We start from the raw sequence: 24,394 nt of genomic DNA on the forward strand, positions 1-24,394 counted from the left end.
AGCGAGGTGTTTCATACCTTTCCTGTATAAAGGAGAGGAGGCTCTCTCTGGGTTATAGCATTGCTGGAGGAACACTCAGCTGCGTGGTACGTGGCCTTCTGCAGACGCATGACACAGTCCTTTCTAGGGCTTTTTTCATCAACCGTAACTACCCCTTTCTGTGAGGTTCACAGCCAGTTGATGTACACGCGAGGCCCTGTGGCAGGCGTCTGAGCCACTTAAGCCCTTGCCGAGGGATGAATGCCACCCACACCCGTATCATTTGCAGCAGGTATACACACCCCATCTGCTTCAATAATATTTACTTGTGAAACTTGCTTAGAAACTTCAGTCTGAGCCGGATACCTTATGCAGAAAGGGCGATAACATTTTGGAAATTAGGAACGAACCACTTCACCCAGGCGGCGTCATGGTGTTATGGGTTGTATCAGCCGGGGCAAGTTTGCAGTAGACTGTCTGGGAAAAAATGTGCAACAAATCTAAGACTTTCCAATTAAACAGGCTTGTTTCAGTTAAATGAATTCAAAGTATATGCAGATGAGCGGTTAGGGCAGAGAAGCATTAAAATCCCCGGCGGCCACAGGCGGGGAGGTGCTCAGAGGGGGAGCCACTGCTGACCAGGAGTTGAGATGAGACACCTAGTAGGTTATCTAGAAAAGTTCAAACACTCTTTGGATTTGAAAGAGAGAGAATAAGACATGAGGAATGAGATGACTCATAATAGAGCCAGCTCGCTTATGAATAGAGGCTGTGTTGTTCCACAATGCTTTGAAGATGGAAACACTTTGTATGTGCTAAGGGCTCTTGTCGTGATTATTTTTATTGGGAGTGACAGGGAAAAAAGTCGTCATGTCTGCTCCGGGCCAGCACAGGACAGCACCCAAACTTTCTTCCCGTGCACAAATACCAGCATTTCCAGGTGTGCGAATTTTAGTCGACAACCTGTTTCCTATTTCAAACAAATTCATGGATCATTTCGGGATCATCTTGCAAAACGATACCCCTACTTTAGAAGGGCAAAGACGTTTCTCTAAATACCCGGTACAGGAAAAGTTTCGCTTCTTTTTTTAAATAATAATAATCATACGCTTGTGAAATGACAGCCATCTGCTAATAGCAGGTCACTCAAAGGAATAGGAATTATTGTGTTTGTTTATGATCCCTGTTTCTTCAGGATATCCCCGCGGTAGTCAAGGCATCATAGGAACAAGTTGACACAAAGCTAATCAGACCTCTTCCCGCGCCCCATGGGCTCGGCGTGCTAAACCCAAATACGTCCAACTCCACAGATCAAAGGGAAATGCTAACCTATCAATTACCGAGCACCCTGGCTTTCGAGGAAAGCAACACCTCCCGCCGTGCGAGGAGGCCAGTTCCTGTCTCCGACTACAATTGGAGCCATAAAGATATCCTTTGGCAACTCCAAACAGAAAGCAACTTCCTAGGCAAAACAGGTGAACCTGATCCCCTGGGCTGTCGGAGGGGGACAGTGCCCAAGGCAAGAGTGGAGAAATGCATATTTTGCAGGAGGGAGTGATCCAAGAAAACTACAGTGACTCCCTGGATCCCATGACCTCATACAACAAGCTTTCCCTTAGCTTTGTTATAACAAATTCCCGTTTGTCCTCCCCCGCGCTGGATCGAAAGCCTGCCGACATGGAAACACATGAGTAACCTCTGCTGGCTCCGTCGCCGGGACTGAACCTGAGCGATGGCCGATACCAAGGATGTCTGAGGCTCGTGCTTTGCACAGCTGCGGTCTATTCTCCTCCTCCGCCCCGGCCTGGCGTGCTTTCATCTGCTCGACGCTAACGTAAACATCGGCGGGGACGAGCGCCGAGTGGTTTTACTAATGCTTGATTTACAGGCAAATTGCTATTGACTGATAACAAGGAGGTAGTAATCTCCTTGGGGTACGTGACGCCCGGGTTTGGTCCGTCTCGCCAGGAGCCATCGAGGCCGCGGGTTCGTGCTTCGCTGGAGCACACGCAGGGAAGAGGGCCCAAGTCCCCCACTTTGTTTTGTACGTGACTTGCTCAGCCTCGCACTGGAAGGCTGCAGCAGAGGCAGAGACAGACGTGAGTCATCCTCTTTGGCTTTCGCTGCAAAACTTATCCTCTCTCCTTCCCCAGCCCCCCGCCTGGTTCCCTCTACATCTCCCAAGCTTTAGCACAAAGGAGGCAAAGATGCTACAACCAGCCACCATTCATCATGTTCTCAAGGCAGAGCGTCCGATAGGAAGAAATTAAGTTTGCACAAACCACCCAAACCCCGGAATTGCCTAACTTCTGAGTGCTTCGTGGGTGTGCAGAGAGGCACACATCGCACACACCGTCGCATCGTCACTCCTGACGCCGTGCCAGATTCCTCACCTCCAAAAGGAAGACCTTTGTCTAAGTAATAAAAATCATTCGCAAAATCCCAAAGGTTTCGGTTGTTTTTTTTTAGAAAAAGAAATAGGATTGATGTTCTCATCCGCGAGGCCCCTTCCTGCCTTTACAAGTCTGGCTTATCATCAGAAAAATATACCTGTAAAGACTCTACTTAATCTTATCGCAGCTATTTCCACTGGTATCCGCAGACTATTTTAAACACCTCTCCCTTTGGGTTCCCCCAACATACGATCCTTAGCTTAGGCAGTACTGCCGCTTCTTTCTTGTCGATCAAGACAGAAGCAAATTAACTGATTAACAAATATGCTACTTCCTTCCCTGCGGTGGCACTATAATTACCGAGAAGCATGTTGTCTCTCATACTATGTCCACACAGGTCCCATTTGAAAAGCTGTTTGCTGTTTGGTCGGATCTTTTCAGACTATTTATGGTTGCTTCTATCCCTTTAGCATCCATCAGCTTATTTCACTGTGCTCCCCCAGGCCTTCTCTGTGACTTCTTCTTCTTCTTCTTTTTTTACAGTGCTAAAATGGCTTATTTAGCAATCTTACCACTGAATGAGTCCATTAGGCTTCTTTCAGTGGGTCTCAATAACGACACCCTTAACTGATAGCCTGAGCAGAGACTTCAAGACTGCATTTCTTACCTCCATCTAGCAGCTGTCTCATTAACGACAGCATGCAAATCAAAATGCTTGGGAAACACCGGTACTCTCCATCTTCACACCAGTGATTTCCATCGTCACACCGATTTATCTGCTGTTTAAAAAGCATCTTTAAAAAGAAGGGGTATCAGCCTCTGAAGTATATGGGTGGGCAGTCTGCAGGGTTGTTTTTTTCCCCTGAAGATAAAGGCAATTAGATAGGATGGTGTGAGAGGCAAATGTCTAGCTAGATAGATAGGTTCAATTTTATACAAGTCAGAGCCATGCTAAGCAAAATCCTCCAGTCGTAACACCGGCGTTGGCCTCAGCAGCCCTGCGAACGAGCTGTTATTACACAGCTGATGGTGAGTAATGTAGAGAAGAATCAGGGTGGGTTTTTTTGCCAGAGCTAGTCACACATGACTGCTGCAATTTTACAGAGGAGAAGAAAGTTTTGAAGACCTCTCATGGGTCAGACGCAACCAGCCACATTATTCCTATTTATGCTTCGGGGCAGCCGCAGATTTATAACTTTGTCATTATATATTGTTAAAGGAAAAGAACCCTCAAATCCTTGTCCCTCTCTGAAGTTACAAAGCCAGAAGAGCTGCTGACTCAAACGCTTACGGTCTCTCAAGAGCAGCGACTTGCGCAGCTCTAGACTCAATCCCCCACCAACCCACCCGAAACAATAATCATTTCCCTGCTCAGCTCTGCTATTTTAAACCGCTGCGAAGTGCAAGTCTGTCGAGCTGCACACACCAGAAGGATATGCAAGCCCCGACCGCAGCAAGGCAGTGCCCGCTGACAGTAACCATTGAACAAGGACTTCCAACGCCCCGACTTCATTCATTAATGGGGAAATGCAGCTCGAAACTCATGCCTAACTTTTCTATGCCCCGCTTTAAGTTCCTAAGAAGTAGGTTTCTCCAGAGAAACAGCAGACATTTTGTTCCCAATTACTGCAGACTTAGCAGAAGAGAGATCTACACTGTGTCTGCTGGTGGGGAAATGTATTTGTGGTCCTTGGTGCTGGATTTTCTTTAATCTCAGAGGAAAGCCCTGCAGGCTCAACATGAATGGTCGGTCTTTGGGTCTTCATACACTTAAGTAGTTGGGTCTTCCTGAGCTGGGAGATGTGGGAGGTGAGTGCACGGTCGCTCCCTCCAGGAAGAAGCCAAGCGGAGACACAGCAATGTTGGTTTTTGCTCGCCGAAGCTAGGAGAGATCAGCGGTGGGTTGGGAGAGTATAAATGGTCTCAAAGCAAAAACTAATCCTGCCTCATCTGCTGCAGGATTGAGATGGCTCGCTCAATGGAAAAGCAACCCTTTTTTTGCAGTGAAGATGCAACAATCAGGGTTAAGCCAAGGCTGCCAGGATTATTTTTTTCCTTTCTGAAGTGAGGATCTAAAAACCACCCAAAGAATTTCCTGCCTATTGATGTTAAATAACCTCCTCTACCCTAAGTCTCTCTCACTAGGAGGAAAAACTTTCTTGCCAGGAGGGTGGTGAAGCACTGGAACAGGTCACCCAGAGAGGTGGTGGAGTCTCCATCCTTGCAGGTGTTTAAGACCCAGGTAGACCAAGCCTTGGCTGAGATGACGTAGTTGGGGCTGGTCCTGCTTGGAGCAGGGGGGTAGACTAGATGCGACCCCCTGAGGTCCCTTCAACCCTCCTTGTCTGTGAATCTATGGTTCTTGGGATGGGGTATCAAGAGTGATTACGGTGCCTGGTTTGTTTGGTTTTTTTTTAATAATATATTTTGTGTTTGTCACGGGGTGGGACCTAGGAGCAGCCGTGAAGCTCCCTAGTGCCCCCTTGCCGTGTCCAAAGAGGTGATTCAGCACCCTCTACTCGCCCGCCACGTCCTTGATGTCCTATGTTCAGTATGGGAGGCTGCCTTGTCCCGCCTTGGACACCGCTCTCTTCTATGCCCCGTTCCAAGTGGGGTGCCCCAGTGCACCCCTGCCTTATGGGCGATGCGTGCCTCCTACCTCCCCTTCAGCACGCCCCAAGCCTTGCAGTTGTCCCTGGACATTATTAGGTCCCTCGCCCTCTAGCGCCCTCTCCGGCACCCTTGGGCTTGCTACACACCCGGCGCCCCGGGCTTGTCACGCCCTGAGGCCCCACTCAGGCGTTCCTAGACTTATTACGCGCCTGGCGCCCCTTCACCGATGCCCCGGGCTGCTCGTGCAACTTGTGCCCCTTTTACTGGCGCCTCTGGGCCGGTCGCGTACCTGGTGCCCCTTTACCGGCGCCTCTGGGCTGGTCCTGTGACCCGCGCCCCTTTACCGGCGCCCTTTGGGCTTCCCATGTAACCCACGCCCCTTTACCGGTGCCTCTGGGCTAGTCACGCAGCCTCTGCCCCTCTGTCGGGGTCCCTGGGCTTGCCGCGCCCTGGAAACTCCCCACCGGGGCCTGTCTCGCGCTCTCCACGCTGCCCGCGCCCCCTCCGGGGCCTATGCCGCGCTGCCTCGCCCGCACTCGGGCTTCCCGTGGCTGGGCTCAGGCGGCCTTAGCCTTACCTGGCCCCCAGACCCGCCTTCTCGGGCCTAGCTCGCGCGCTGCCTGCGCCTGGGGCTCAGGTGGCCCGTAGCCGTGCCTGGCCCCTGACCCTTCTTCGGGGTCGTATACCCACCGGGCAGAATACTGCCCCCTTTCGGGGCCGGGGTCACAACACCCCACAACGTCGCGCCTCTCCCTGGCACTCACCCGTAGTGCCAGCTCCGGCACCAATCACTGTGCCACCCTGGCACCAGGAACCCCCGAATTACTGGGGAGCTCCCGTGAGGCCTCCTCGCACCCCTACAGCCTCCCCCCGGTCCTCCGCTACAACAAGAACTCAACCACGAGCCAAATGGCTGCAACACAAACAAGGAGCCTCCGGGCTCATAGCACAAACGTCAAGCCACCCCGGCTCCCAACCATACCGCGCTTAGGGTTTGCACTCTCCCGCACCATCGCGGCCGGCCAGCGTGTTCAGGCTGCGAGCCTCGACTCGGCGCGCCTGCGGCTGCCAGAAGGGAACCGCTCCCCAGGCTCCGGCCTGGGCTCTTTATAAAGGCCCGGCCCTGCCCCTTCCGGCCACATGACCTGCCTGGTTGCCCCAGCAACCGGCACCTGAGCTGCCCTGGTAATTGGCAGCTCTCCTTAATTTCTCTCCAGGCGCGGGGCACCCTAGTGCCCCCGTGACAGTGCTCCAGGTTAAACGAGGCACATCCTTTCCGAATCGTATCGATTGCGCAGAACTCAATTGCTCCAAAAGCCGTACGGATCGAACAGCCAGACACCACGTACGGCGCTACGACGGGCAACCATCCTCCATCCCAGACCCATCAACCTGCGACTCCCGAATCCACTGACAGGCATCCAATGTACACATCCAGGCGCGGAGGTTTTGGGGTTCAAATGCCCCGAGATGCTACATGCAAGCACCCTCCATCCCAGACTCTTTAGTCCAGGACTTCAGATGCACCCTACACTCGATCTTAGCCCACAAGAGGCCAGGAAGTTGCTAAGGACAGGAGCTATACTTGATCCAGGGTACTTCTCCAAAGGCAGGAGTAGGATCTGCGGCAAAGGCCAAACCCAGAGCCAAGAACAGGCCCTGGTCAGTCAGGGTGCAAGACTCAAAGGTGGCTAGATGTCCATCCCTCACATGCTGGGGCTATAGAAACTGGTGCGTCTTCGCTACACTGCAGCCCAGCGGGCTGCTACGCTCGAGAGGACCTTGCCTAATCCTTGCATCTTGGACGCAGTTTCTGTGATGCAGTGGGAGTCTCCTGCCCTGCCTCTGTGTGCCACCTATTAATAGTCCAAAAAAAGGAGTGGCATAAGACAGCCAACAACTCAGGGTTTCCAATTTAAATGGCCTTTATTATGGGGCCTTGGACAATGTATGGCTCACTTACCTGTGTGAGCATGTGTGTGTGCATGTGTGTGTGTGTGTGTGTGTGTGTGTGTATACACACCCGCAGGAATTTTAGCAAGCATCTCAAAAGGCCCCAGGGATTGGTTGTTTTGCCCCCTGATGATCTTTGTGTCAAGCTGTGGTGGTAAAAACCTCCTGGAAATACAAGCAAAACAAGGAGGAGAGTCAGCATGCTCCAGGCTTTCCCAGGCCTCCTACTCTGCTTTTGGCTTGTTAAACAATTACCATTGACAGAGTCTCTCCAAACTGGATAATTATTGGCTACAAATATTTCCTGCATTGACTGCACCACCACTGTTTGCAAACCTTCATTTTCAGCCCATTTGTGGGGACTGGATCTTGCTTTTCTTTAAAGCCTCTCCTCCCACTATTCTTCAGCTGCTTCCATTAAGTAGAGGTTATTTTAAACCGTATAGCCATTAGCTTCCAGTACCATACATCAGGATGGAAAATAATGAAGAGAGTACAGCAAATGGGCTGCTATGCTTTTCAAATGTTAACAAAAGGGACACAAATACTATGACTCTTCTATTAGTTCACGTATTTGTCTTGGGCTTTAAATGCAGGCGCATTGTGGAAACGAAGGATGACGCTTTTCTTTTTATGCCGGGACATTTTAATATCAACTCACCGTGGATGTCTCCAATTCTCTGAATGTGGAAGCACAATGTAATGTTTGGAGACACGGGAGGCTGTGTCGCACAACTACAATAAATACAGTCAAATAATTTATTTTTGTCCTATCATATGCTAGGGCTCATTGTCGGGTTTCTCATCAAAATTTATAGGAATGGGCCGTTCGCTATACTTGGCTTCACCTCAAGTTCAGTAAATCAAGGGATTTAATTAAACGTGGCAATTGACCGGCTTTGGGCCCAATTCGTACAAAAGTCACGCATCATTTAAGCGGGATTTTCATATACTTTGCTCGGAAAAAATACAGAGCAGAGTCTTGCAGAACAAATGACATTTTTGGCAGCTCATAAAGCTGTTTTTATTCCGCTGTGAGCACATTATTGCCTCTCTGCTAAACACCCAAAGGCTACACAATGCGTGTCCTAAGGAAAGTTGTGGACTCTGGCTCCAAAGAGCAATGCAAGTCAGGCAAAAGGCAGGATGCAAAAAGACAAGCTTAACTATGGCCAGCCTCAGACAGAAATAGCCTAGTTATGCAGTGATTATGAGGGCAGCTATTCCACCCTGCAAGGAGAACAAAGAATGACTATAACAACCCATCATCACATGTGCCTCCCTTCTATTCAGATCCGAAGTCAGAGAAAAACCCTCTGCCACAAATCCTTACCCCGTCGTTCAGCAAGAACAAAGATGCACTGTCGAGGCCCACCATCACATGGTCTCCGCCGCTGCCATATCAAAAGGCTTCGGAACAACCCAGAACCACAAAATCTTGTACCAAAACATGTTTTCCCCACTTGTTTTCTTCTAACAGCAACGTAGCATGATAGGACTGACATCTGCGTGTGCAAAAAGAAAAGGAAACATCTCCGACTCCGCAAACGTCCTCCGAGGGAAGTATCCAAAATGATCGTGGTAGTCGGCTCTTTCTGTCTGAGACCTACCCACCAATCTGGACCAGACCCGATGTCACCGACCATGCACCTGCGTGGGGATAGGAGACAAGATGTTGTCCTATTTCAGCCGGCTCGAGCCCCTAAAAATCTGTTAATATAAATACAGGTGGGTCTCTCCATCTCCTCCCTGTTTAAAGCTAAGAGGAAAGTGCATTACAAAAATGGTTGCGTTCACAGGTCAGGCTGGAATAAGATTGCATGTAGGCATCTAATAAGTGGAGTAGGATCTGGCCCTGGGAGATCAAAAGGCAAGGACCGCTCAAAAAAGGCAAGGACAGATGACAGGATCTGTGCAAAGAGATGTGACATCCATGCAAGCACCATGCAGGAGAGGTATAGTGCATGACAGGAGCAGGAGCTGGAAAATCCCATTGTGGACCTGTTCCCCATGTGCTGACCTGGTGGGAAGGGCAGGTGCAGAGCCTCGGGGTATCAAGACCGTCTTCAGGCAGGATCAGGCCTCGGCCTTTACTGAGCTGAAGAAAACCTTGGCTGACGGAAGGGCATCCTTCTGCCCAGGCACGACTGCTCGGGATTGTGAGATCCAAGCCGAGGGTTGTCGAGGTTTCTGGGACCAAAGGATAGGCCTGATTCCAGAAGAAAGCAGCCAAAACATCTGGTGTCATCCCAAACCACCGCCCAGAGCACAGAGGCCGCCTATCTCAGCGGCAGAGGTTGGCTGCCATCGTCATTACTGTCTTTGGAGGTGGGGGGAAAAAAACGAAATCAAAATGACTTGCTTTTCCTCGCACTAAGCCCCAAGCCGAGGGGTGGGCAACGCTTCCGAGACCCCGGGCTTGCGACCGCTCTGGGGAAAATGAAGATGAGGGATATGCAAGACCTGTTGAAGGCAGAGAGCTTCGGATCCACTGCAAAGGAGAGCTGGTGCTCGGCCTGGGACAGAGCTGAAGCTAAGGCAGGAATAATCCACCTGCACACCCGGGGATGCCCTGCTGCACTGAGCTCAGAGCGCCTTTTTTAACCTCAGAGCTGTGGTTTTAAAAATCCTGCGTGTGGCTTATCAAGCAGAGGCTCATTTCCTCTGTAAGGATTAACTCCTGGCCAAATTTCAAACGTTTGGTATCAGCTCTCTTGGCCATCTTGCAGAGTGTCGGCATTCTGGTTAGCTGCTTATTTGAAAATACGAAGAGCGCATCTCGGATGTTGTCTGTGTTTGGGTGGGTGTTCCCATAGCCAAGAGCCAAAAGGATTTTATTTCACTTCCCCCCGACTCAAAAACACAATGGATTTCCCTTGGACAGGATAAAATATAGAGCATATTAGCCCTAAAGTAAAACTTGCAGACTGAGTATTCGGAGTTAAAATAGAAACTGTGCTTGCCCCACCCTTATCAATAGTACATAGGACCATTGTCGCTATCGTACTCTGCCATACTAGATGTTAATACTAGATTCATAGTTTCATAATGAAATATTTCAGTAAAACAGTTTATCATTGAGAACAGCTGGCTTCACACAATACAATTTTTTTTTCTTGAAATCATATCAGTTTTGCCAAACGTTCCAGTTGGAGAAATATTTTTGAGATGAAACAAAATAAAAAGAAAGTTTAGGAAAAAATATTTCATAATTTCACTTTTTTGCTTCAGAATAATAATAGTTGACTACCTTTCTTTTAGTACATTTTATGGTTAACATATTAAAGGCAACTGTCACCTATTTCATCTCATCTGCTCTTCCAGATCAAAATGCCTCCTGTTTGTGTTTTAATGAAACAGTCTGGAATCAATTTTTTTTTCATTACAACGCAAATGATTTTATCTTATGACAGGTTGTGAAAATATGTAAAAATAAGACACAAGTGAAAAAGCCAGCTAAAACTCTATGCTTGATAAAGGGTGTTTGTGCCCAAAAGCTTGCAAAGGACTTTTTGCCAACTTTTTAGTTGTTTTAATAAAAGATCACATGTCTACCCAAAAAACCTCTCCTGCCTAAAATTCTGTCACAGGTTTCTAATATTAACATTTTGGGAATTTTCATTAGAAAAATGGGAGCAAGGGGAATTTCTTAGACCTTAAATCATGTAAGCTGCAAGTGGGAGAAGAATCCGGGGGGGCGGGGACGGGGACACCCGGGTTATACCCAGTTCCCTTTCAGCATCTGCTGTCTGGTGCGGTGCAACACCGGAGACGGGGCAAGATGGACCTATGGTCTGACTCAATAAATGGCACTTCTTAGGTTCTTGAGCATCAAAAATTACAATTCCCAGGAATAAAAAAATCCCAGTTTGGAGCAGGGGGGGGAAATGGAAAGGTTAAGTCCTGCTAAACACAAACCTTGAGTGTCAGCCCCTGATGGAGGGACACACAGCTCTATTTACACTGTAAAATCCTTTAAATTGCATCTGATCTTTAACAATGGGATGTACTAGTTCTTGCTGTCATGTAACAAATGCAAGCCTGTTCAACGAGCTGTACATTTCAAATAAAAGATCCAAGTAATACAAAAAAACAACATGTGCAACTACTTAGAAGTCAATTAATATCAGAGGAGGGGCATTTCTATCACTGAGTTGAGCAGAGAGAATTACGGCTACATTTCCAGTACAATAGCTGCAGCTTACCATCGTGTGTCATCAGGAACCGTTTAAAATAGTTTTGATCTAACTTCTTTTTGTCAAGTTCTAATGAATTAATAGATGACAGATTTTGGTAATGAGATCCAATGTTGTAAAGACAAGGCTACATTGTTTTTTTTGCTGTACTACCAGTATAATTTAGGATGTTTAAAAATAATTATGGTGCAAGATTAATACCTTACAAGTTTTCAGATCATTCTCACAATGAAAAATACAGATTTTTTTTTTTCCTTGACAGACCTCAGCATCATAATGCAGCTCTGCTCCAGACAAGCATCCCTATCCCCCACCCACTGAACGCCGGAGCGTGGAGATCCTTGCACTGCGTGGACTGTGGGAGCATGTTGGGCCCTAAAACAGCACCGAGTCCGATGCTGCATCCTGGACTCAGATAGCCGCTTTTTGGGGGCAAGGCTGGGCTTTTTTTGGGCTGTGTTTGCCCTGAACCCAGGACAATGAGGTCCTGGCCTGTGACCGGCACTCTTTCCCACGCCAGCAATACAGATCAATAAAGCGGCAACAGCTGGAGCTGCAGTCTCCTTCTGCCCATGCCCCATTACTAGTCCTCATTAGCTGGGCTGCAAGATCGCATTTTTTTGCTGTGCAAAGGCACCACAAAAGCATATTATATTCAATGTTAAGTAAACAAACTTTTGAAACTGCCTTTTATTGATTCCATACCGCCATCTGGTTCGAAGGAGAGAAAAAACCCTCCCTCCCTCCCCCCTGTGAAAATATTCTAAGGTTAGGAACTGGCAGCAGTTCAGTATGGTTGAAAACCACCTAGTTTCCTTTGCGGTTAACAACACAGGAAAACGTCTAACTTTCAGATAAATGTTGGAGGCTTATTTGGTTCCCCCATCTGGTAGCCAGCCTGTTCTGTGAAAATTAAAGATATACATATGCAAATATTCGCAGGCTGCTTCCAAGATCTAAAGAATTTTTATGATGTAACCACAAAAAGGGGTTATTTAATGTTGACAATATGTAGCAGAGCAAAGGACTAGAATATGCTGCATATGGTAATGGAGCTTATGAAAATGAAGCCCCGGTGCCCTCCCGGAGTAATGAAAAGCAGACTTCACCTTGAAGACTATTTGAGCTTTTTTAGCTTGTAATGACTTCAAAAAAAAAAAGAAAAGAAAAAAGAAAAAGAAAGAAAGAACAGAAAAGAAAAAACCCTGGTGCGATAATGGAGGTTGCTTCACAGCCGTGCCAACCCCAGCCAGCGCCGTGTGATCTCACCGCGCAATTTGCTTTCCAGATAGGCTCAGACTTTGCAGTAGGAGTTTGGGGGACCAAGCCGACATCCCCTCTCACCTGCACGGAGTGGGGGAGTCTCAAGTAAGGCTGCTGAAAGCGAGGAGCAGGGGAAACGCCACACTTCCCTGGCAGGAGAGATCCCCTTTTCCTTGGCCTGAAATGACTCGGTGTAGTTCGAGGGGGAAGGCCTGTCCCTTGCACCGCGGGCAGGCAGGACTTTATAATGCCTCCAGTGCGAGGATCTTGGCTATACAATTTATGGCAATGGGGAAATGCTCTTGGGCTTTCCCAAGCAAGCCTGCTTCTTTGGTCTTTCGGCTCAGGGTGAGCAAAACCATGGGGCATCTGACCTCCAAAGCCTCTGGGCTTCGAGTACGCATGCAGGATGCTTGCAATGGATGTGGGACCACCTGACGCCCCAGGCTGTGGAGTACTGGAGGCACCGTCAAGACACTCGAGGCACCTAGATTTTGTTTTATGACTCTGAATAAGAGACGTACATTTAACTATAATGATGACAGGACTAATGATACAATATCCCTTGACTATTTTTTTGCCTAGTTTGTTGTGGTTTTAAAAAACAAACAAATAAATACGTATATATGTGTGTATATGTATATTCATAAGTATATGCATATATGTGTGTGTTTATATAGAACACACATACATATGTGTACACACACACGTGTATGTGCATACACCCCCCAGCACATTCCAGTAATTATATTTGTTTTTTGCTTTGCCAACAGAATAATGTATAGTGCCAGCCTCCTACCACATTAGCAACGCTTCTAGTTTCTCCCAGAGAAAAAATATGCGTTGTGTTATATGGGACCAAGTGCCACACCTTCTGCAGCCCCCTTTCCAAAATCCTAGATCTGCCCATGGGTATCATGAACAGGTCACAGGCTACAGGTGGGGCTGGTCCTGCTTTGAGCAGGCGGTGACCTCCGGAGGTCCCTTCCAACCCTCATTTTCTAGGAGTCATTTCTATCGGTGGCTACAAGGAACAAACCAGCTGCACAATGTCCCAGCTGCCCGCTCAACAAGCTGCGAGGGAATTCACGGCAGGTGAGACAAGCATCTCCCTGCCAGGAAGGCTGCAAAGGCAAGCGCGGAGAGCTGTTTTGCAAGCCTGGAAGGAGCGCCGGAGAGAGCACGGTAGCCTGTTTTCAAGGTCCAGCCCCAAACCACGGGCCAGAGCAGCACTTCCCCTTCACCTCACAGGCTGCACATCGCACTGGAGTGAATTGCACCCACATTTCAAAGGCCAGGACAGGCATTCAGAGGGCGGCTTCTGCTGCACTGATGCCCACTTGACAAGGAGGGACTCTGTGCCAGGCCCTGCGAGCAGCACAGCTTTAAGCCCGGCTCGGCCCCGTACAGCCTGGCTCTTTGTTCCTGCTTCGCAGCACTGCTCGGGCATCGGACACGCTCAAGGGGACGCGCAGAGAGGAGGCTCGCGTCTGCCCTAGACCCCCACGGCTGGACGCTCTCGTTAACCGACCGTTTATACGAGATCTCCCATAAAACAAGAGAGTTCTCGAGAGCTGCCTGGCGGATAATATAGAAACCTCTCCTAATAAATACCAGTGCAGGCCGACCTTGCTTCGGCATGCCGAAAGGAGTACATCAGTGTTATTTTAAGCCCTCTAGCGAGAGCGGTTTGGATTGGATATATTTTCAGCTGCAACGACCCTGGTGAGATGAAGACCGGTGCTGTACTTCTGGGTCAGCCCCGGCACAGTGAGCCCCTGGGGGAGAGGGCAGAGCCCGGCGATCGCATTGCTCATTTTTCCAGGGAAGGGTTTTATTTCTGGTGGAAGGCTGCACTGGAGGCAAGATCCCCGGCTCCATGGAGACACCGAGCATGCAGGCTTGCAGGAAGACAAGGGTCTTCGGGTAAATGTGAAGTCTTTTATCAGACCAACTAAATTGTTAGGAAAATTGTTCTTTGCAAGCTTTCGGGTGCAAACACCCTTCTTCTGGGCTTGCAGGAAGGAGCTACCAGATACCCCGATCCTTTCCGTCACCTGCCCCACCACGGGGCATAGCAGCTCCCTCTTTCTCCCCACGAGCCTGGAGACGCAGAGCATGTTGCACAGCACGAGGGGAGCTTGACTCCTTCCTGGCCCCCAAAAGCATCCCAGTGCCCAGCTCAGACTTGGTTTGTGGGCTGGGCTGCAGAGAAGGCCTGGCTTTCTGTTTCTCTGCCACTTGGGCCCTAAATAGACCCAAGGTAAAAGGGGATGCATTGCATTTGAGCAGGGGGAGACAGATCGCTTAACTCTTGGCTGAGACATCCGACTCTGAGCAGGAGTCGCCTTGTTATAAGCTTGCTTGCATTTAATCTTTCGGCCCAGCCTGGAGTGCTGTCAGGCCCAGGGGAAAAACCTTGATTTGAGGCAAGGTTGATGTTTAATACTTGGAGAAGCTGGAGGATTTTGCTTCTCAGCAAACTGCCAGTTCAGGGATTGACACCCGCGAATACTGCAGGTGCTAAAACGTTGTGAGAGTGGACGACATGAGCTGACAAACAGCTAATGCTTTCCGAAAGGCTGAAGGCATTTAAGCCAGGTCTTTGGGAGGACATGCCCCCCTGGATTTCCTTCAGAGGCAGCTGGTTTTAAGGGAGCTTTTAACAAAATCGCTAGGCATGTTTACACATGCATTTACGCCAGCTTCAATTTACTGTGCAATAAGTTACTGTGCAGTAGGCAGTTTTTCCACTGGCTTTTACACATGCAGGCATTAAAGCGCATTAACGCTGTGTATGGACTGACTTAGGACTAAGGTTAGTCCCGAATCAGTCCACACACACAGCGTTACTGCACAGTAAGGCATCTACACATACATTACTGTGCTCTAACTAATCAGGTGTATATTTGATATCCGCATGATGCAGGTATCAAATTTACATGCACGTTGGCATAAGTCACCATATTTACTGCGCAGTATGGGCATGCACGTGTAGATGCGTGCCTGTACTGCACAGGGATTTTGGTTACTGTGCAGTAAATGCGCACATGTAGATGCGCCCACCGGGTAGCAAAGAGAGCCGGGAGACAGGTTTAGGAAACCAGGGAGGGTTTTGATGTCATTTCAGGAGCACGCCAGCTGGAATTTGGCTGCTTTCATCTCTCTAAAGAGGTGGCAATGACAAGTCTTCATGATGAGGGGTGCACCTTCAGCAATGAACAGCTCGACAGGCCGCATGTTTTTAAATCATCCCAGTGGCTGCGTTCACCGTACAAAACCGATTATCCAATGGTTTGTCAAACATGTCACCCAAGCAGACAAGACTCTTCCAGCCAGATTGGCTTTCCTGGCACTCCTTCGGCTATAACAATAACTCATGGCTCCTGCTAAAATTAATTATCTCCTCCCTCTGTAATGAGCACCTCCATATATTATGCAAGCTCTTTCCCTGTCATCAACAGCCTTAGAGGAAGAGAAAGATGTTTGAATTAACAAAATATTACTGTGATCTTCTCCCTGACAGCACGGAAGCAATAATATTTAGTGAGTAACTGAGTTCCCTTTAATAATTTAGAAGCCTGTAAAAACCCTTGATCATGCAGCTGACTCTGAAAACAAAATATTCAAGCTTTGTGCATCCTAAACTAGATAAAAATGTGAGCAAACACAATAAAGGGTGTGGGGGGGGAAGGCGGGGGCGAGGTTAAATTATATATATTTAAAGATCAACTGAAGAACCCAGCCTGCGCGCTGTAAGAGACTGCCAGAGAGCCTGTTCTTTAAAGCGCTCGCGGTTAAAAGTTTCACAATATTCCTCTGTTTCATCTTTCAGAACAGAGAGGAAAGATCACAGCCAGCCACCCTAGAGCTTTCCAAAGGAGCACGGAGAATATGCAAAGCTGAAAGGGAAGGCGGCATGATCGTGGATGTAGATACAAAAGTGACAGGCACCAAAGGCACGATGGGTTTCGGACCCGATTCAAAGCCGACTGCAATCATATGGGAACCTTACCATTGACCTATTTGGGCTCTGGCTCCATCTCACTTGGCTTCTGCTTGCATTTCTGGTCAACAGGCATGACCCTGAAGAGCAGAGGTCTTGCAAAGGCAGGTTCTGCCTTTGCACACTGTTGAGGCAGGCCCTGCCTTTGCATCCAGTGTCACACTGGCAGGACTAGGTTAGAGACCCCAAAGGGACACTATTTAAGCACATGTTCAGCTGCATCTCCAGTTGCTTCAGAAAGCCGCACTTGTGTCTGAGCCTGGAGAGAGTCGGATGTGCAGTCCTCCCGGTAGCATCATCTCCCAGGAGCCCACAACAGGCTCCGCCAGGGCTCAGAAATGCCCAAGTGGTCCCTCCAGGGCCGCCAGCAATACGAACAGCGCTGTTCTGCCCGATGGATTTGGCTGGACGATTTGCACTTTCTCCATCCTACCAGATGAAACTCAGAGTGGGATTTGTGAGACTGCCAAGAAGCGCTCCACTCCAGAACAAACAAACAGCAAAATATTAGCCTGTAAATAATGCATCAGAGTAACATTACACATTTATGTATCTCTTGGCGCACAGCTCTCACACGACGGCGCTGTATGGGAACAGCCTTCTAGTGCCCAACCTACAGCAGGATGACCAGGGAAGTGCTGGGGCATGGCCTGGAAGGGTGAATTTTGGGGGCTGGTATATATAATCCACATTCATAAGGGATGGTGCGCTCCCCCCAAGTGACTCCATTGCACATAGAGATTTGGGAGTCTGCGATAGCCTTTGGATTTCTAGCTCATAGACCACGCATCCCAGGCTGGATCCACTGTCCTCAAGCTGCCCAGGGATAGTGTCACGTTTACTTCTTTTAGCCTCAAAATCCCCGAGGAGATCGGGGCTCTGTTGTGCCTTAGATCCAGCAGATAGTAAGAAGCAGCTCTTCCCCAACAGGCAAGCTGAATATCAGTGGCAGAGGGGCAGCCGTGCTTCACACCCCCTGCCACCTTCTGTAGCCGACTGCACTCAAGGGAGTGATGTGTCTGGCATGACATCCAGCTGACCTCTGACCCCACAGCCCAAATGACCAGGCTGGGTGAACTAAGGGTGGCCTTTGGCACAAGTCAGGAGAAGGGCTTTGAACTCATAGCATCATAGACAATGAGGGTGTGAAGGGAGTTCAGGAGGTCACATCTAGCCCAGCCCCCCACTCCAAGCAGGACCAGCCCCAACTCCATCATCCCAGCCAAGGCTTTGTCTACCCAGGTCTTCAACACCTCCAAGGATGGCAACTCCACCACCTCTCTGGGTAGCCTGTTCCAGTGTTTTACTACTCTCCTCATGAGCAAGCTTTTCCTAATATCCAGCCTCAGCTTGCCTTGCTGCAGCTTGAGCCCATTGCTCCTTGTCCTGTCATCTGCTCCCACTGAGGACAGTCCAGCTCCATCCTCTTTGCAGCTCCCCTGCAGGGAGGTGAAGGCATGCCCTCTGGCTCCACAGCAGGATGCTTTACTTGCTCTATCACTGCACCCCAGCAAGCGCAGTGATGTGCCCAAGGTCACGAAAGAAACTGTGGCAGATCCAGAGGGAGAGTCCAGGCCGCTTGAGTGGTCTGGCATCAGTGTTATAACCACTGGTCTCCATCTCCCTCCCTCATGCCAGAAGAGTGGTAAGAAGCCCACTATCCAGACAGGTTGTGCATGTACCGTCTACTGGGGCAGGTTTGACTATAAAGCCCAAGCACTTGCAGGAAGGTCAGACTGGGGCAGGGCAGCAGGCAGGCGGGTGGAGGGATGGAGAAAGGAGGTCTCCCTTTCGATTAAAGCACTAACAGGACACTGCAGTGAGGAAGGACAAGAGATTTCGGAGGCAATATCTCTCACTATCCACCCTGATAATCCTTGAGTGAGAATTTAATGTCCACCAAACATCAAATTTATTTTTAAGGGCTTTTCTTTTTTTTTTCCCTCTAGCCTCAGCTTCTCACCAGACGCCTGAGCCATGGAGGTGAAGAGCTGGGCATGGTGTATTTTTGAGCATCGCTGTTAAAAACCATGGAAATCCTTCAGCTCCTTGCCTAGGTTTGGTACGCCACGCAGGCTGACGAGGGCAGAAGGAACCCAGGGCTTTGTGGAAGAAAGTTTGGATGATAAAAAAAAAAAGAAACACAAAACCCTCAGCTTCTCTGACAGGGACAGAAGTATTAAATGAACACTTAGACCCCTTAACATCTAGACACATCAAAGAAAAAACCCAGATGAAAACAGATTCATTTGCCTTGGAGAAATCTCAGCTCTTTGATATGCAGCTTTCTCTGAATGCATGTTCACTGCAGATTGAAATGCCTTCAGGCTGGAAAACTGTTTTGTCTAAAATACGTGTTGGCAAGGGGCACTCTGCAGAACGCTCTCGCAAGAAAAGGGGGAATTTTCAGACATTTACAATTGCCGGCTTTCCGTCTCATTGTCATGCAGCCGAAGAAAAAAAAAGGAAGAAGAAAAAAACCCCAATCCATGCTAATGGAAGCTAGATCCTTTTTTAGATAAACACATGATATCAATGGCAAAGAGCTGAACAAAGCTACATCAATGCTCAGAGTATCAAAGGACTCAAAATCGGAGCCTCTGACAAGCTAACAGAGACAGACGCTGCCTGCGATTCCTTTGACACGCTGGAAGGATATTGAGGCAAGAAACCCACTCCCATAGCTTTGGGGGTTTTGCCGTAAGCAAATACCGGGGCAGGTGGGTGACAGTCATCAAGGCGTCTTCTTGCAACACTGCAGGACTCTGCACCGTGACAAGGTCTGCGCTGCGCCAATTCAGTCTTTAAGATCGCCCAGAAGATCCTGCCGGAGAAGTAGATGAAAAGCTCGGTGAAAATACCTCGGAGTCAGGGAACATCTGTAAATACGACGCCAGGACAAAAATACGAGTGTCGCAAAGCAGTGACACCGTGCTCCTGAAGCCGGCTGGCCGTGCTCGGTTTGGCGTCAAAGGCAGGTCCAGTGCCCGCAGAAGCTTTCAGGTTCAATGGCAGCTGACGTTTACTGTGGATGCGCCAACTTCAAAGTCGTGTTGTTTTAAATAACCCTGAAACAGGGATGGGGGGGTGGCAGGGTCCCAGCCTCCACTACAGAAACACAGGCCCAGTGTGGCCTTAAAAAGTGCATTAAAAGAACTGAACTTAACTAACTAAACTAAACTTTAACTGAAAAAGTGCATTTAAAAAAAAAACAATCTGATGACGAGGACAATCTAATGAGAAACGGCATGGCAAGGGGACAGGAGGTGCCTCCGTAGCACGCTCCATAAAGCAGGACATTTATTTATCAGTGGCATGCCCTGAATATTTGTGTGCTCTAGGCTAGCACCCACCAGGGAGCCGGTCTTGCCAAAACCCCTGGGGCTTTTGCAGTTCTGAATGGGGTTTCTGATGCCTCTATGGAACGCATGACGAGTCCGCACACTTCATCCCCCTGTACAACCCGACCCGAAACATAATGCTTATTTAGTCCTCTGATTTTAAAACCCACCTCTGTTTATTCCCCACCATAAAGTATGTGGCTGGAAGGAGCAGTGACACACTTAAACATCTGGGACTCATCCCAGCTCTTTTGTTGATCAGTGAGTCAACAGAAGGTGTGATGAAAGCCAGATGTTGGAGTACGCCAGTACATCATAAGTGGAGCGGATTACAATAAGGGGACAAATAAAGAGAAAGGCCTGGGAGAATACATGGAGCCCCTGGAGGCCTTTAAAGCTGATTTTGAAAACCCATTTCCCTCGATTCAGAAGGAATTTTATAGAGTAGAACTAGCGTAAAGCAGGACGGTTTTTGCAAGTCCAGGCGACACGGAGCCTGGACTTCAGGCAGGAAGAAAAGCCCCTTATTTCCTGGCGTGGGTAGTGTTTGCCAATACCCAAACCTAGCTGGAACAGATCCCCGCATTGTAATTACAGGCGGCGTTTGCCTTCCAGAGGGGGGGCTTTCTGCCGGCTCCGTACGGTGCTGCATTATAAGCGGTAAATAAGCTGCACGGCTGACAAAAGCCCCAGAGATCAGACAGGAGCGAGCTGCAGGCTGGTGGGGTCGGGCTCATGGCTGAATACATTCCTGTGAGTTCGACTTCAGATGAATCCTTTCCGCAAGCCCCCGTGCTGGGAAGCGTATCCTGCCTGACCTAACTAACACCGAAGTAGTGGTCGTTGCCACTTTTCGAGTCGCTGCTCTGCTCTTACACCCCCCCAGCAGCACTGGAAGGAGTACTGGGCGCAGGGCCACGAAGTGGGAATGGCGAAAGCGTCCAGGGCTAACCTGGCTCTGCCCACCTTGAAGTCACGCAGAGCAGCGGTGAAGGTGACAGGACGCGCCGTCCCAGCCGTAACGCCCTGCTAGAGCCTCAGGTCCTGCTATTTGGGATCCCGGGGATAAGCCAGCTTTCGAATACTGTTCCCCCATCATGCTTTCAATTCGGCCTCAATAGACATAACAAACTCCCCCCATGAGGCATGCAGACTGCTGGCAGCCTTGGTGGCAAGGGATTTTCTCCACGAGGCATGATTGCAAGGCAGCATAGTGGGTTGGGGTGATTGAAGGGACTGGAAACTTGGTGCTTTCATAGCATCAGAGACTATGAGGGTTGAAGGGATCTCAGGAGGTCACATCTAGTCCAACCCCCTGCTCCAAGCAGCCCCAACTATACCATCCCAGCCGAGGCTTTGTTGAGCCAGGTCTTCAAAAGGATGGGGACTCCACCTCTCTGGGGAGCCTGTTCCCATGCTTTACTACCCTCCTGGTGAGAAAGTTCTTCTTAATATCCAACCTCAACTTCCCTCGCTGCAGCTTGAGCCCATTGCTCCTTGTCCTGTCGTCTGCCCCCACCGAGACCAGTCCAGCTGCTCTGTGTATTGTAGTGCCCGCATCCCCGCCAAATCTGCACAGGGAAGCTAAGAGACAATCCCCATTAGCTGTTAGCAAGACCACGCCTTGACTCTGTCCGTGGACGGGGCACCACTTGTGCCCTTCACAAAACCCAAGTGGCACCACATTCACCGGGACAAAGCCGCGGAGCGGTCCCATCGGAGAGAAACCCTCCCCACTCAGGGCAGCGACTGGACGCGGACATAGCTATAAGGGTGGGTGGATGCTGTGCTGCCGCTTCGCTCGCTGAGATCAAAGCCCTTGCCTAGATTTAAGTGCATCCTGAACTGCCCTGAAACAGCCTAAAGACAGGAAGAAACCTGGTGAGACAGTCCCCAGCAGGTAGTTTATAAAAGCCCTCTGGACATATTTAACAGCAAGTCCTGGCAGATTAAGGCCCTGACACACCTCGGTGCTGTCATACATAACATACACAACACACACACTGAAATAAAATCCCTCCTGGAGTATATCCCTAAAAGAGTCAGGGATGCACCAGTCTTGGAAGGGTCAGTTATTGGTGCCGAGGATGTCTTCACAGCAGCATCTGTAACACCTGCCCATAATATTTCTTTAGTGACAAATTTGACATTTTCAACAGGGGTTTAGAGGGTTAGGACATTTCAAGAGCTGAACTGAAGTCTCTCGTAGCTTGGCATTCAAGGATCTTGCAAAACACCTTATTAGCAGGAGGGAACCACAGGATGTAGGGCCAGAGCATGCTGCTCCTGCTCCAGCTGCACTTGGAGGGGTGGGGGAGAGGACAGGGCTGCTCCCCAGGGCTGCTCAGCTACATGAAGCCCCCGCAAGAGCCATCCCTTTTCTCTGGGGAGAACAGGGATAGCTGGTCCCTGTCCCCCTCGCCACGGAGCAGAGCACCCCAATCCTGGCCATGCCAGAGGGGGACCAGCCTATGATGACTGGAGCATCCTCTCCTGGCTCTCCTCTGGGGTTGGTACTACCCATGCTGCCTCCCCATCATGCACCCAGCTGCTTTGTGCTAGCGGGGATTCCCACAAACAGCAGCCATAGCAAGGCACGACCTTACATCTGGTCCATCCAGGGCAGGATCTCAGGGGCTTCCCCCCCAAAGCCACTCAGAGGGGACCCAAGAAGGCACAAAGCTTTCCCTGCAAGGGTCTGCACTAGCTCCCAGCCCCCATGCAAGGCTCCTGGCTTCCAGAAGCCATTCCTACTGACCTGCAGACCAAACCGATAGACCGTCATCTCTGCAAAACAGAAACACCTCTTCATTGACCTTCTGCATCCGATGGGCTTTGTGGGGGAGTCAGTCATGCCGCCCTGGCATCTCCTTCCCACATTGCATCTCCCCATCCCCAACAGCCCATGACAGAGGACGGCGAAAGGCCAAGGCTGCAAAAGCCACATCATTTCCCCCTGACCCTGTTCCCTCAACACCCCCCACCCACCCAGTCCTCGACTCCTCCGTTTCCCGAACATACGGGGCCCCAGCTTCAGACACCGGTGGGACTGCATTTGAAGCCTGAAAATCGCAGTTTCCTGTGTTGCCTCCAAGAGATAATTTCAAATGGAATTGAACATTACCAGGGGCTGATGTTTTCCTGTTGCTACACGAGCACCGAGGCGAAATCAAAACATTTATCGGAAGTAGACACCGCGGCAGAGGCGAGATGCTCTTGTAAAAAGCGGGAGACATTTGTTCAGTGACAATCTCCCGTTCCAAGGCCTTTATTCTTACCCTACCGAACGATGATGACAATAAAAACAGAGCATCTCATTCAAATGCAGCAGGATTTTCTTTGGGCTTGGGTTTTTTTTCCCACCCCCCCTTCCCCTTCTCTGTGCTGAACGGTTGCTCAATGCTCTGTCATTGAAAAATTGCATTCTAATTAGCTTAGGCATTGGAGGATTGATTTTTTTTGTCTCCGTGCTTCCACCAATCGGACACTAACTTGTTCATATAAACAGCCACTCATCAAAGTTTATTGCTGGGTTAAGGAGTAGTAATTCAGGAAAGCAAGGAAGCCTTCTTCTTCAGTGCATCTCTCCAGGGTGCCGGATACCCCTGGACACTGGCTATTCACCTTCACCCTTCCTTAAATGCAAGAGGAGTTCAAAGGGCTTGCAGAACAAGGAGCAAATATAGGATCTCTGTGCTAAGGTTGTATTACATTTAACATACTAGGCAGGGGATTTGGGGCTGATTCCTAACTCTGCTACAGACTTTTGGTCACCCTTTGGCTAAGCCACTTGTTCTCTCAGTCTCCCATCAGTGAAATGAGGGGAGAAAGGCTTCCCTACCTTGCAAAAGAGAAATGGCTTGAAAAAAGCAAAGCATGGAGACATTACCATGATAGCAGGAGGCACTGGCTGTTAATTCCCAACTTGGGGATCTGGTACAGTAAAGGTGATTTACTATTGACTTCTGGTACAGAAGTTCAATAGACTGGTCTAAACTAAACCAATTCAATTTGATACACCATCAATCCAGGCCTCTCTCAGTCCAGGATCTGTCATTTTTAAACTAGTCTAAGTGCCCCGAGCTGTTCTGTTATGGGTGTAGGCCAGTTTTGGGTCACTTATACCCGTTTATGTATAATGTCTGGACCTGGCCCAACAGTCTTACAACGCCCTCTTCCAGAGCTGGTCAGCCCAGAGTTGCTTTCTCCATCAATGAGCCCTGGAAATTGCCTTCAAGAAAACACAGAGCTAATCCTGAATTTCCCCATATTCCCCATATATAATAAATCCTCCAGTTCAGGCAGAAGCCAGCTTCCCCGCTCTGAAGGCAATCCAGGGTTTTTTCTCATGCCAGCAGCGAAGACAAACTATTCTGTGATGGGTTCAGTAATGGAAGACAGAACTTTGTGATTTGAACGAAAAGGTCAGGAGTCAGTTAGTAAATTAAATCCAAAATAGTGCTCCAGGGGGCATCATAAAATTTGGTTTCATTTTTGCCAATGCTCAGACAGGTCATGGGAGGATTTCCATAGGGAATGTCAATGAAGAAAACCAGTGTATTAAACAATTAGAGGGCTTTTTCCCCACCTCTCTTTAAAAACAATGTTCCTCTGACTTAGATTTTTGCTGCATTTCATACATCTGCGGAC

General features: G+C 49.2%; 1 long non-coding RNA gene across 3 annotated transcripts in view; it reads right to left on the reverse strand.

Moving 5' to 3' along the window:
• LOC149852002 (uncharacterized) overlaps nucleotides 1-24,394 on the reverse strand; it is a 239,363-nt gene that overhangs the window by 166,911 nt on the left and 48,058 nt on the right. The window contains exon 3 of one of the 3 annotated variants that reach the window (XR_016439379.1): nucleotides 19,116-19,227. The exons of the other annotated variants lie outside the window; for them this stretch is intronic. This is a non-coding gene — a long non-coding RNA (uncharacterized LOC149852002). The remainder of the gene's footprint in view (nucleotides 1-19,115; nucleotides 19,228-24,394) is intronic. 3 annotated transcript variants of the gene reach the window in all.

Source organism: Crocodylus siamensis, chromosome 15 (assembly GCF_052110815.1).
Source record: "Crocodylus siamensis isolate JL-2025a chromosome 15, ASM5211081v1, whole genome shotgun sequence".
NCBI classification, from domain to species: Eukaryota; Metazoa; Chordata; order Crocodylia; family Crocodylidae; genus Crocodylus; species Crocodylus siamensis.